The 13,988-nt window shown below is 36.2% G+C and overlaps 1 protein-coding gene across 4 annotated transcripts in view; it reads right to left on the reverse strand.

Annotated features, from left to right (window-relative positions):
* Nucleotides 1-13,988, reverse strand: part of LIN28B (lin-28 RNA binding posttranscriptional regulator B) — a 142,211-nt gene that overhangs the window by 4,876 nt on the left and 123,347 nt on the right. The gene's annotated exons all lie outside the window — the stretch shown is intronic.

The following is a 13,988-nucleotide window of genomic DNA, read 5'->3' on the forward strand; positions in this document are numbered from 1 at the left end:
TTAAGTAGGAGCAGGTATATCATAAAATATGTCAGAAATCAAAAATATGCTAAAATATAAGACTGTCAAAGAGATCAGCTGATTTCAGTATGCCTTCTTCACACACACACACATACAAACCGTGTTGTACTAAACACAAAAATGAAAAACCAGAATCTGAAAGCATGAAAGACTAATCACTTCCACAGATAAATGACTCCTTGATATTTGAGTCAGGTTATTGTAAAGGAAGTTTAGTCCATTAGAGGGCAGCTGCGTTCAACAAAAAACAACCAGCTAGCTTGAACAAAAGTTTAAAAATCCAGCAGTTGACTTAAAATGCAACACCAATTCAATCAGCAAATGGAAAAATTATAGAGCAAATTAAATTTTCTGAGTCTAACACTTCTTCGGTTGTTAATTATTTTGGCTATAGAAATTGGTTGAACTGGAGGAATTTTTTTCGTTTTGCACAGATGAGTGCAGCGAAATTTGATAAATAAAAAGTCAGACATCAATGGTGAATATCTGGGAAATTATCAAGTAATATTAGAGCAAAATAGAAAGTGTCTGATTCAGAAGAATGCTATTCAGAATTCAGAAATAGCATTCAGAAATGCTATTCAGAAGAATGCTCACGTAGGTTTCTAGATAGAAACCTATGTGAGATTAATAAAGGTTGATGCTAGTTCAGGAACGGGAAAAACTTTCTTTCTGTAAGAAATTAAGTTTTCCTTCAGGATAAATTCTAAATTAAGATAAATATAAATCCATCTTTAATTAATAAATGAATGCACACTGGGGGCACAGCTTGTACTATGTTTGAAATTTTGACTAAGATTCTAAAAGCTGAGAAGTTATTTGGAAGATATATTTCAATCAGATTTTCTTTTAAAATTTCATATTAAAAACAATAAAACATCAAGAGAAAATGTATTTTTATATTTGTGAAGGTTTTTAATCTACTTAGTTATGTAATACAAAATTTGTTTGTCTACAAATGAAATGTTTTAAGGGTTTTTCTATCCTAAATTTATTTTCCAAATACATTTATGATTTCATTAATTCTCATCATGAAATACACACAATAGGTCATTTTACAAAATCAAAGCAAAATAGGTGGTAACTGGGAATCAGCTTAAGATCATGACAAACGAGTTAGTTATAATTAACTAGCCAGCTACTGTGTGTGAGACGAGAAAGTTAGTAACTTATATTGCCAAGTATTTCCAAAACAAGCTACTATTAACCTACTGGGAAGTATACGTAGGATTGTTGTTATTGTAACTGTTCAGTCGGTAAGTCATGTCTGACTCTTTAGGACCCCATGGACTATATATATAGCTTATCAGGCTCCTCTCTCTATGCCATTTCCCAGGCAAGAATACTGGAGCTGGTATGCCATTTCCTTCCCCAGGGGATCTTCTCAACCCAAGGATTGAACACACATCTCATGCACTGGCAGGCAGATTCTTTAGCACTGAGCCACTTGGGACACCTGTTAATTAACTAGATGGGAGGAATTCTTTCAAAACACATATATATATATATCAAATCATCACAATGTACACTTTAAAAATCTTATAGTTTTACTTGTTGACTACACTTCAATAAACTGAGGTGGGGATGGGGCTTAGAATGTTTCCCTTAAAGGATTTTATGCCACCTTAACATTTTTTCTCTTCTCTCTTAGTTTATATAACTTCGCTAATTCACTGGGATAGAAACTCATTTGAGACAAAGGTCAGGAAACTTCTACTCGTTTTTAGCTCTACTATTCACCAACTCTCCATCTCACTTGCAAGACGGTGCTAGGACTCGACATCTCTTGATTCTCTTTCAACTTTATCTATGATCTTGGTGTCTCTCTACTTTCATAATGTGCAACTCAGTCTGATTTTAAGACTTTCTCCAAGAAATATCTGCCAGCCCGGTAGTGGGCAATGGGAGGGAGAAAGGATCCAAATTTATCTAGAGTTGGAATTGGGACGGTAGATGGTGGGAAGCGAAAAAAGGATGAGGGAGACTAGTTTGTTCATAAAAGCATTATTGAAATAAGCCAGTCCAAGCTGGGAAGAGAGACTCCTGAGACCAGAAGCATCAGTAGTCTTGAACTTCTCTAATATCATTACCATATCAATTATATAATCTCAATTCCAAGAATCTCTGGAATTGAGATATCATAATTATCAATTATTAGTAATGAAATTATATAATAATTATCACTCAATTGCCCCATGCAATCCTAGTGCATCCAAAGCTGTTGGCAGAGAAAATCTGTTTAACATTATTCTATTCTACCTCCTGAATAATATATTAGTTACACAATTAAACAATTTTCTGATACTTGGCAAATAACCATATTGAATTTAAGGCTTTCATAGAAAAAAATAAGAAAATTTAAAAATGATGTGATCATCTAGAGGGACGATAAAATAATGAAATAAAGAATGGCTATTTCATCATCCTTGTTATTGCACTGCCCAAGCTATTGTCTTATCTTTCCAGAAAGTATAAAAGACATCAGGAGACAGGACTTTTGTTCTTTTTTTCTAACTCTTATTGAACACAGTTAAGAATTCAAAAATTTTTGTTTTCTGCATAAGAGCAAAGAGAAAAAAACTGACATTTTGCAATTGTTAGATGGAAAAAAAATACAAATACAAAAAGACAGTAATACTCCAGACTCTAATGATGATGATGAAATTAATCATGTAGGCTAAATCTCAGATTATGAGTCTTCACATACTATATCCTAGAAATATATTTTATCAAACTCAAGAATCGATGAGTGAATAATATATGTCTATGGACAAAAAGGAAATTTATTCCTTAATTCTTCAGGGAGGATGTCATCAAGCAATATTTTTTGATGATACATGTTTGCTAAAAGGACATACAACAGTATTCTTTCGCCTTTTATCAAGTTTGTGCTAGGGAATTTACTTGACATGGTTCATACGTGGAAAAATGCTGAGGCATTTACTGAAAGGAGATAAGTAGCACAGAAATGAAAACTCTCACTGAACTGATCATTCTAATCATATTTAGGAATATATTTTTTATCTTCTAAAATAAGTAATAGAGTTTTTTTTTAACATAGCAAAAACTAGGATAACGAACACCGTGCTTCTCCATTTATCAATATTATCTTGTAAATTTTAGAATAATGTGATTACAAGATGGGCTTTTATTTTTTTCAGTAATTAACAAATACTTATGTCAGGGAAGAACAGTATCATATCTTCAAAAATTAAAGGGGAAAAAAATCATTTTAGAATTAAATTATTTATTATACTTTAATAAATTAATGAAATATTACAAAGCAGATTCAATACTGTTTTGGTGGTATTTCTCAGAGATAATGCAAAATTAAACAATAAAAGTTACTCATTAATGCTTCAAATTCAGGGTCCCCAAATATATAGTCTAAAATGGCATCTTTGAGAAGTATAAGCCTATTACTTATAATAATGCTTTTCCACATACTTCTCTCCTATAAGTGCAAAGTGAATTCTTAAATTTGCCCATCTATAAAATACCTCCTTTTGAATTAAACTCACTTCCTTGAGGATAACACCCACTTAGGAGCTCATTTCTGAAGAGAGAGAAAATAGGTTAAAGGCTGAGTAATAGAGCTGCTCTCCCACAGACACATCAATTTCATCAGTCATTGTGGAATGCACACTGTTCTCCAATTCAGGGAGCCACTTGCTCGCTCATTTACCAAGGGCCTCATGTCAGGATTTCATTTTTTTTCAAATGGGGTCTTCCATTATATTCCATATGTACATTTACCACTACATTTATTTGGGTTCTGAAAGTTACTTTTAAGAACACTGCATCATTTTGGTTTCCTTGCATTTTGATCTGCATAGTTAATTCACTCCCTTAGCTTTTCAGATTCGTTCTATGATTAGGCCAGACTGCCTTCCATGATGAAAAGACATTCAGTATATACGTGCTTAGCTTTAAAGGGGAGGAGTGGTATGTATTCTCCTCTTCTATTTAATCATTCAACGCCAATCACTATTTCTAAGAGTGCAGATCACACCCCATTAGGAAACCACTTCCTTCCCTAGGGACTGACACCAAAATGGAACAGCTCACAAATAATATCACACCATATTCTCTATACAAAGCTCTGCATGGTACTAGTCTCTTTTGTTCACTCTCACAACCCCTCCAAATCAGTTTAATTTGAATGAATTTTATGTTATGATGTGAGCATTAAAACAAGTCCCAAAAGTGATTTTAAAAAATGAGGAGTGACACTACATAGACAGAAATCCAGTTTTGTCTAAAAATGTAACGGAAAAAAAAATACAATGTAGGTGCTTCTAAATATTTGAAAGTCTTAATAAGAAGATATATAGAAACTTATATTCTGAGAGCTAAGAGGGAGGCATTAAAGATAATGATACAGGCACTTCCCTAGTGATCCAGTGGCTAAGATTCCACGTTCCCAGTGCAGCAGGTCCGGGTTCGATACCTGGTCAGGGAACTAGATCCCACATGCAGCAACTGAAGATCCCGTGTGCTACAACTAAGACCAGGTGCAGCCAAATAAATGAATATTAAGAGAAAAAGAAGATAAAGACACAGTGATCTGTAGGCTTCTAAAGAGGAAGGAAATGTTGAGAGAACATAAGTAAGGCAGTCTCAGTGAAAGAGAACAAAGTGGGAAAGTGCAGACAAAAGGGCAGGAAGGAGGGATAAACACAGGAAAGGAGTACATAAAAATCCCTGGAAAAGAGAGATGAAAGAAAAGATAAATCAAATTTCAAAATGGAAATCCAGAGGGGTAAAGAAAAGTCAGGAAATGTGGTTCATCAACGTTTTCTAACTCTCCTCTTGGTATTTGGGGGGGTTCTATGGAGTGAATAAGCTATACCCAGTTGTGAATTTAGGTTGTTGGGAAACTTTCAGACAAAATGGGGTCTTCTGGCCTACGAATCTGTCTCTCTTACCCTTAGAAGGTAAAGGGGTGTCACAACAAGGCTGAACATACTGTTAAAAGAGAGTTAAAATGATAATTATAGGAATACTGAAGTTCGATTTATTAAGAGCTTACTACATTCCAGACACTGTGCAAAAGGTTTTGAATATGTAAAATAAAATTGAATTCTCCCCTGAACCCTATGAAGTAGGTACTACAATATCAACAGTGTATCAGGCCCTGATGGTTCAGTGATAAAGAAGTGGCCTGCCAATACAGAAGACATGGGTGTGATCCCTGGTCTGGGAGGATCCCACGTGACACAGAGCAGCGGGACCCACGCGCCACAACTGTTGAGTCTGTGCTCTGGAGCCTGGGAGCTGCGACTACTGAGCCCACACGCCACAAGCGAAGTCTGTGCGCTCTAGAGCCCACACTCCACAACAAAAGAAGCCTGAGCACCACAACTAGAGAGAAGCCAATGTAGCAGTGAAGACCCAGCGCAGCCAAAAATAAATAAAGGAATAAAAATTACTTTAAAAACTCACAGCTTACTGCTGTTTATTAAAAAAGCAAAACAGTGTATTGATGAGAAAATGAAGTCTCGGAGAGTATACAGAGAAGGAAATTTTAACTGAAAATAATACATTACACTTGTATTTTCATTATATAAAAGCATTACACCCAACAATATTGATGTAAATGTTATCACATGTAATCTAAAAAATACAGGGTCCTCAATTTAAAACATCAACAAACACACGGATTTGAAGCTGATTTTTCTTGAGACTTGGTTATTGTTCTGTCACTGTGCTGTGGGGAAGTGAGCTTCTCTTTCCATCTGTAAAATGAAAAGCAGCAACTAATCCAGGCCAGACTTTTGACTGCCAATGCCCAGTTTTTTTTCCTACTCCTCTTGTACTTTCTACTCCTCTTCTACTGTCCAAAGTTTTTGTCTAAAAAAAAAATCAGTAAATAATTTTTCTGTTCTTCTTAATCTTATGTTTAAGACCCTAAGTTGGAACTTCAGGTTAATAAGCTATACTCAGAGCTATTAAAGTAACTCAAAGAAATTCCAGCCAAAATAAAGAAAATGAATTCCAATCACTGTGGTTGGAACTGCAGTTTCCATGCGGTAGTGGCCACTGTAGTGCCCATGCGATCACACTGTGATATAAACAATGTATTCAGGCCGTGAAGTACAAACTGCAATGAGATTCTATTGGCTGACGCAAATATAAATTGCTCCTGGAGGAAAATGTGATAGCGTAATTCAAAATATTAATATGTGTCCTCTCTGAGCCAGCAACTCTAACTCCAGGAATTTGCCCTACAGGAATATTCACTGATAAGCACAATGATCTAGATACTAAAATATTAACTACAGTGTTGTCCATACTGGTAAAAAAATTGAAAAATTAAAATGATAATATCACCAACAAGAATAAATGTTTATAGTCAAAACCAGGTAGTCTGGTTACAGGATCTTTGCTCTGTAACGGTGAGCTAGATATGTGAAAATGGGAAAGAAATTAAAGCCCATAAACTGAGAAACACTCTACAGATATTAAAAGGAATGAAGTAAAAGAATATTTTAAAAATAAGGTAGATCTCTATGTATTGACATGGAAAGATCTCCAAGATAAATTAAGTGAAAAAAGCAAAACACATAATAATATATAAAAGAAGGTATGATCTCCTTTATGTTTCAAAAACACTATATACAAGTAAATGTATGCATTTCTATTATTGTATTTTTTCCACTTCAAGTACAGTATTCTGTTGTTGTTGTTCACTGTTATGTTCCTAGTACCTGGAATAACGTCTGACACAGAGACATACTCAAATATTTTTCTTAAAGTATAATAAAAGAGTAAATGTTGAATGAATGATTTCTGAACCACTGTCACCAAGCACCTCCTAAAAATCTTTGTGTTCTGTTTGCTATTGTCTTATTCTTCTCTTATTAAACATGAAATGTAAAGATAGTTTATCATCTCCACAATAAAACAAAAACTATTTTTTACCAAAAAAAAACAAAAAAACAAAAACAAGTAAGTGTATGCATTTTTAGATGCACAGAAAACCACTGAAAGTGGTTACATCTGGAGAGAATAGATGTAAGGTGAAGGGGAAGTTTCATATAAGAATTCCATAAGTTCTTTATAGTTTCTTTTTAAAATAACCAGAAAATTTATAATTATTTGTACAATTGAAAAAGAAAAAAGAGCAATTCTAAAGCTGCATTTCCATTTTATAATTTGACCATTATTATTATCAGTCATCTAACAGTTTACTTGCACATGAGCAATTCTAGGACCACCTTGGAAGCTTTTTAAAAAATACCTATGCCTGAGTCCTATTGCAGACCACTAATCAGAATCTTTGAGGGCACACCCCAGGCATCAATACTTTTTAAAAAACTTCCCTGTTGATAGTGAGCAGCTACTTGAGAACCACCACTATATACAAAACAGAGTTTACCACTGACAACTTTAACCAAGAGATCACCTCGTGATCCCAACCACAAGAAATGTGGTTCAAAACTGAATACCAAATATTCCCCAAACACTGTTTCAACAGTTCACTGATGCCTGGAAAGGAAGAAGGCAGAAAGGAGGAGGGGAGAGAGGAAAAAGATTATGTATGGATCTTGAACTAAAAATGATTCCCTGAAACTTCTGATTCTAACAGCACAGAAACCTACATCTTTTTATCATCACTGTGTGTGTCAGTTGCTCAGTCGTATCCAACTCTGCAACCCCACGGACTGTAGCCCACCAGGCTCCCTGCTGTCCATGGAATTCTCCTGGGAAGAATTCTGGAGTGGGTGGCCATTTTCTTCTCCACAGGATCTTCCCAATCCAGGGATCAAACCTGGGTCTTCTGCATTGCAGGCAGATTCTTTATCATCTGAGCCACCAGGGACGTCTCCTGCTTATTTTGGTAGGAAAAGACTACAAAAATCTATGGAGTCTAGGTTCCAAAGTAGTTTCTCTGTTTCTGACACCATTACTCAATTCTTAGTTCATCCTTATGTGTTAAATGTGTATGCACACATATCATCAAAACAGGTGATAACTTACAGCCATTGAATCAACTGCTCCTTTCTCTAAATTTCACTATTATCACCAATTAATATTTATTGACTTCTCATAATAATTCTTTTAATTCTCCATTTCTGTTGCCTCCATCTATAAATATTCTCAAAACCATATAAACTTGTTTCCTGTAGATATATTCCTATATTTCTAATGGCCAAATATTTCTAATGGCCAAATTCTGTTGGATATTACATACAAAATTAATATAAACATAAAAAAAAGATCTCTGGTTTTATAAAGTATGTTACCCATGGAATTTTTAAAACCTCTAAAATTTAAACTACATTTCATCTAAAAGACTGCCACTGATAAAATTATTCCTGCCTACTCTGTTTTTTTTTTTTTAAACTTAGAGATAAATAAAATGTATAATAGATTGTTGTTCAGTCACTAACTTGTGTCTGACTCTTTGTGACCCCATGGACTGCAGCACACTAGGCTTCATTGTCCTTCACCATCTCCCAGTTTGCTCAAACTCATGTCCAATGAATTGGTGATGCTGTCTAATCATCTCATTCTCTGCTGCCCTCTTCTCCTTTTGATGTCAATCTTTCCCAGCATCAGGGTCTTTCCCAATGAGTTGGCTCTTTGGATCAGGTGGCCAAAGTACTGAGGCTTCAACTTCAGGATCAGTCCTTCCAATGAATATTGAGGGTTGATTTCCTTTAAGATTGACTGGTTAGATCTCCTTGTAGTCCAAGGGACCCTCAAGAGTCTTTTCCAGCACCACAATTAGAAAGTATCAATTCTTCATTGCTCAGCCTTCTTTATGATCCAACTCTCACATCTGTACATGACTACTGGAAAAATCATAGCTTTGACTAGATGGACCTTTGTCGGCAAAGTGATGTCTCTGCTTTTTAATATGCTGTCTAGGTTTGTCATAGCTTTCCTTCCAAGGAGCAAACATCTTTTAATTTCATGGCTGCAGTCTCTGTGCGCAGTGATTTTGGAGTCCAAGAAAATATAGTCTGTCACTGTTTCCATTGTTTCCCCATCTATTTGCCATGAAGTGATGGGACCAGATGCCATTATCTTAGTTTTCTGAATGTTGAGCTTTAAACCAGCTTTTTCACTCTCCTCTTTCACCTTCATCAAGAGGCTTTTTGGTTCCTCTTCACCTTCTGCCATAGAGTGGTATCATCTGCATATCTGAGGTTATTGCTATTTCTCCCGGCAATCCTGATTCCAGCTTGTGATTCATCCAGCCTGGCATTTCACATGATGTACTCTGCATGTAAGTTAAATAAACATGGTGACAACATACAGCCTTATCATATTCCTTTCCTGATTTTGAACCAGTCAATCGTTCCATGTCCGGTTCTAATTGTTGCTTCTTTACCTGCTTACAGGTTAGACCACCCTAAGGATTGGTTTTCAATGCTATTTTTAAAAAGCTAACTGAGTCTAACCGCCATTCAATTCTTTCTGGTGAATAAATGCTAGATGTTTGGATGGCTCTGTATGGCTTAGTGTTAGCATGGGTCAGTCTTATGAAGACAAAACTAACGTCAACTCTAAACCCTAAAACTACTGGCAGAGGAAATGCATATGCCTCTTCCAAACCTCAGTATCCAGACCATTTGCTAAAGCTGAGTTCTAAGGGTACTTTTTACTTATCAACTGCTTTGCAGTCATGGAATTAAAAGACGCTTACTCCTTGGAAGGAAAGTTATGACCAACCTAGATAGCATGTTCAAAAGCAGAGACATTACTTTGCCAACAAAGGTGCGTCTAGACAAGGCTATGGTTTTTCCAGTGGTCACGTATGGATGTGATAGTTGGACTGTGAGGAAAGCTGAGCGCCGAAGAATTGATGCTTTTGAACTGTGGTGTTGGAGAAGGCTCTTGGGAGTCCCTTGGACTGCAAGGAGATCCAACCAGTCCATTCTGAAGGAGATCAGCCCTGGGATTTCTTTGGAAGGAATGATGCTAAAGCTGAAACTCCGATACTTTGGCCACCTCATGCGAAGAGCTGATTCATTGGAAAAGACTCTGATGCTGAGAGGGATTGAGGGCAGGAGGAGAAAGGGACGACAGAGGATGAGATGGCTGGATGGCATCACCGACTCAATGGACATGAATTTGGGTGAACTCTGGGAGTTGGTGATGGACAGGGAGGCCTGGCATGCTGTGATTCATGGGGTCACAAAGAGTTGGACATGACTGAGCGACTGAACTGAACTGAACCTCTTTTTACCACCTGATTCTACAATGTGCAATTACCTAAGATACCTTGCCTGTCAGTGGATTCAATTGCTTACAATACCCAAGCAATCACTTTCATAAATATATATGAAAAATAGAAAAAAAAACCCAAACACTTAAGAATATCTACAATGAGTATGACTTCATACTAGATACTAATGAAATGTATGTGAATAGTTAGCTAAATGGTAATATATACGTGTGTGTGTGTGTGTGTGTGTGTGTGTGTGTGTGTGTAAAATCTCGTTTGATGTCTTCGCCTGCCTGCTTTTTGGATTGCTTATGTTTATTAGTTTTTGGACACTCTCTCTGATTAATGCCATGGTCTGTCATCTGTATCATAACACCAGCTAAAAATGTACTGCAGTATCTTGACAACCGGCTAAAATATAGTAATAGCTCTATTCGCAAACCTTTCATCATCTTATAAAAACAAAAAGATAAGATGGAAAATGTGTGGGACAGACATGTGATGAATGATGGTGCAGGGTCAAGAGAAGTAGGGACAGAACATACAGCAGATTTTAAAGAGTCGAGGACATGAAAGGGGAGAGAAAAACCACTGGAAAAATTGGGGCAAAGGGAGCCTTTTTCATGTAAGGGCCCTTCCATCACTTATAAGTATAAGCCAGGCATTTTTGTATTTCATTCCATTATGTTTAAAAGTACTTGGAAGTCATGCAGCAATTCCATGGAACAATAATTGTTTGTTGAGAATTGGCTACTTTGTACCATAACTTGAGAGGGAGCATTATAATGAATTCTAGGTCATAAGTTAAATCTGTATTTGGAATAGAAATGTTATCTCTCTTTTAGGTGGCAAACAACATGCCGCATAGGTAATCTCTTCTGGCTAATGGAAAAGCTGAAAAAACAAGGAGAAAGATAGACTCAAACACAGATAACTTAATGCTTTCCAATTTCTGGGGAAATCAAAACAGTCCGTTATACAACAGGACCCAATCTCACATGCAGTGGGCACTCTGACAGCACAGCTTGCATGATCCCATCACAACTAAGAAGTGTCCAGGTCAGGACAACACGCAGACACACACACACACAAAAGGCACTGTATTTTTGAAGTGGCAGAGTTGCAACTATCCAAACTGCTGGTTTAAATTCGTTCTAGTTGGAACCAAGGTCAATTTATCTACCATTTTTGGTCACACCGAACTTTAGGTATAAAGTGTTTTTAAAAGGTTAGTGCAGGTAGTAAAGTGAAAGCAAGACATTCAATATTCATCTATCTTGAGGTGGTTAAAATTAGGTATTTACTTTGATGAAAGAATCAGATTATAGTAATCTGATTACAGCAATGTGAAAATGTTGGTTCATTTATCTATTACAGCAGTCCTGCTGAAAACTTAAAACCCCAGTGCCGCTTGCTTTCCACCAGACCATTTCACATTCACCAGTGTCAGAGGTGTGACATCTGCTGTAAATAAACACTGGTTTGCCCTGAAGAAAGACAATTCCACCACTGCTTTTATGTCAACTTTTATAAATTTTGGGTTTTTTTTTTTTTTTTTTGCTCATTGCATGATTTCTTTTAGGCACTGGCTAAATACTAGCTTTATTTTTATGGTTGCCATATTTCACAAATCATTCTAAAGTGGTATCTTTCTCTTATGTGTACACTGAATTTTTTATTAAACATTTGGTCCAAAGCACAAGAAATTTAAGAGGAATTTCATTATGATTACTTGATAGGTGAAATAATAATTTGTTATCTAGAGAAGTAGATATAAATATCAAAACAATTTATGAGATGATTTAAACACATAATAAAAATACTTAAAGATTAAAACACCTTAGGTATTCAAACAGGGACTGTAAAATTAAAAAGTGACTAGCTCCTATTTTGTCACACACACCTTCTCAGTTAAAGCATAAAAGGAAGAGACAGCATGAGAAATTTCAAAGGAAAGAATGATGTATAGAGGTCAAGAATCAATTTTAGTGGCATGACTGATGAACTGCACAGAATAAGGTTAGATAACAGTTTCAGATTTATGCTGGTTATTTGCAAGCTGGAAGCAAAAAAGAGGGATGGATTAAGATGCAATCCTACTTTTAGCCAACTGAGGTATTGTTGTTGTTTTATTTAGCCAAACTGACCATTTAAAGCTTTGAAGTTACCAAGGCTTAATTACCTTTGTGCCAATAATAATGTTGGTAGTGTCTGAGTTTCTATGAAGATAGTGTTAAAACAACTCCCTATTACTGAATCAATATTTTTCATGTTAACACTGAATTGTTGCTATATTCTTGAATTAATAAGAACTACTTGTAAGCTTTCCATATTGACAATGTTTATACGAGTCACATTAAAATATGTTTTTAAAGGACCTATTGCCCTAGAGCAAGTTGCTTGGTGTGATCTACCCAAAATGTCATTCTCAGGATTAATTCATGTGAAAGATGCAAAAGAAGATTGTGCCAAATCATCTTCCATCACTACAGCTACTCAAGAATCAGAAGGAGTTAAAAACTATCCTGCTGAAATCACCAAAGAAAGGTTTCTACTGATCAATAAGTTTGATCTCCTCCTGTTCCAGCACCAGCTACTGCTGAGGAAAATAATGAAGTACAGATGAGATGTAAATGACCTCTGTCCACTTCTCCCTCCAGCCCAATTGGTCTTCCTGTGACTGGCTATATAATATTGCACTTTGTCAAGAATCAGCAGTTCTTATATCGTTTACCATGTCGGTATGTGGGTAAGTGCAAACTGAACAAAGAAAATCGCTACTATGTTCAGACAACCTTCATAAACTGTGATATTATCCCCTCTCTGTGTAGGTCTCATTATGAAAATTAAAGCTTAAAATCATGTAGGGCTTCCCTAGTAGCTCAGCTGGTAAAGGATCCACCTGTAATGTAGGAGATCCCAGTTTGATTCCTGGGTTGGGAAGATCCGCTGGAGAGGGGATAGGCTACCCACTCCAGTATTCTGGCCTGGAGTAGTCCATGGGGTTGCAAAGAGTTGGACATGACTGAGCAACCTAGCTACTTCTTGTTTTCCTCCTTACTGGTTGCTGCTGCCCTTCATGTCATCCCACCTTTTTATATGACTAAAGATTGATGGCCAAGCTGCTAAAGTATTCTTACAGATCTTCACTGATCCCTTAAGAAATTTTGATTCCCTATTTGAGCATTTTAAGGCTGTGATTCTGTGAGTACACAGCCACTATAACAAAAAGAGACAACTGAGGAGCAAAGGATGGAGGTAAAATATGCAGTATGAGAAGGGCAGGTAGCTCCATGGACACAGCTAAGCCAGGACTGCTTACCCACAACCAGATACTTTTTTAAAAAAAATATTATTTATATTTATTTGGCTGCACTGGGTCTCAGGCATGGCATGTGGGATCTTTAGTTGCACCATGTGAACTCTTAGTTGCAGCATGTGGGATTTAGTTCCCAGACCAAGGATCGAACCCGGAGACTTAAGTCACTGGACGACTAGGAACATCCCCCAATACTCTTAATAAGTAAAAACCATTAGGACTAGATTCTGCCCATTAACAAATTTACGTTTGCAAATTCTATAAGCCAAACTATGGCTTGCCTTGGAAACAATTCCTTTAACATTTGAATGATAAGAGTTTTCATCTCCTTTGGTCATCCTTTAAATTTGGATGATAAAGTTTACACGAAGAATCTCGTTTATCTTCTCAGTGGGACAAAAGAAATAAAGCCACTGAAGAATTTTTCTATGTGTCTCTAACAAAAAACTCTTTTTTTTTTTTTCACTG

This window comes from Bos grunniens, chromosome 9 (assembly GCF_055505025.1).
Source record: "Bos grunniens cultivar Pamir isolate PY7600 chromosome 9, Bosgru_T2T1.0, whole genome shotgun sequence".
Classification (NCBI taxonomy): Eukaryota; Metazoa; Chordata; class Mammalia; order Artiodactyla; family Bovidae; genus Bos; species Bos grunniens.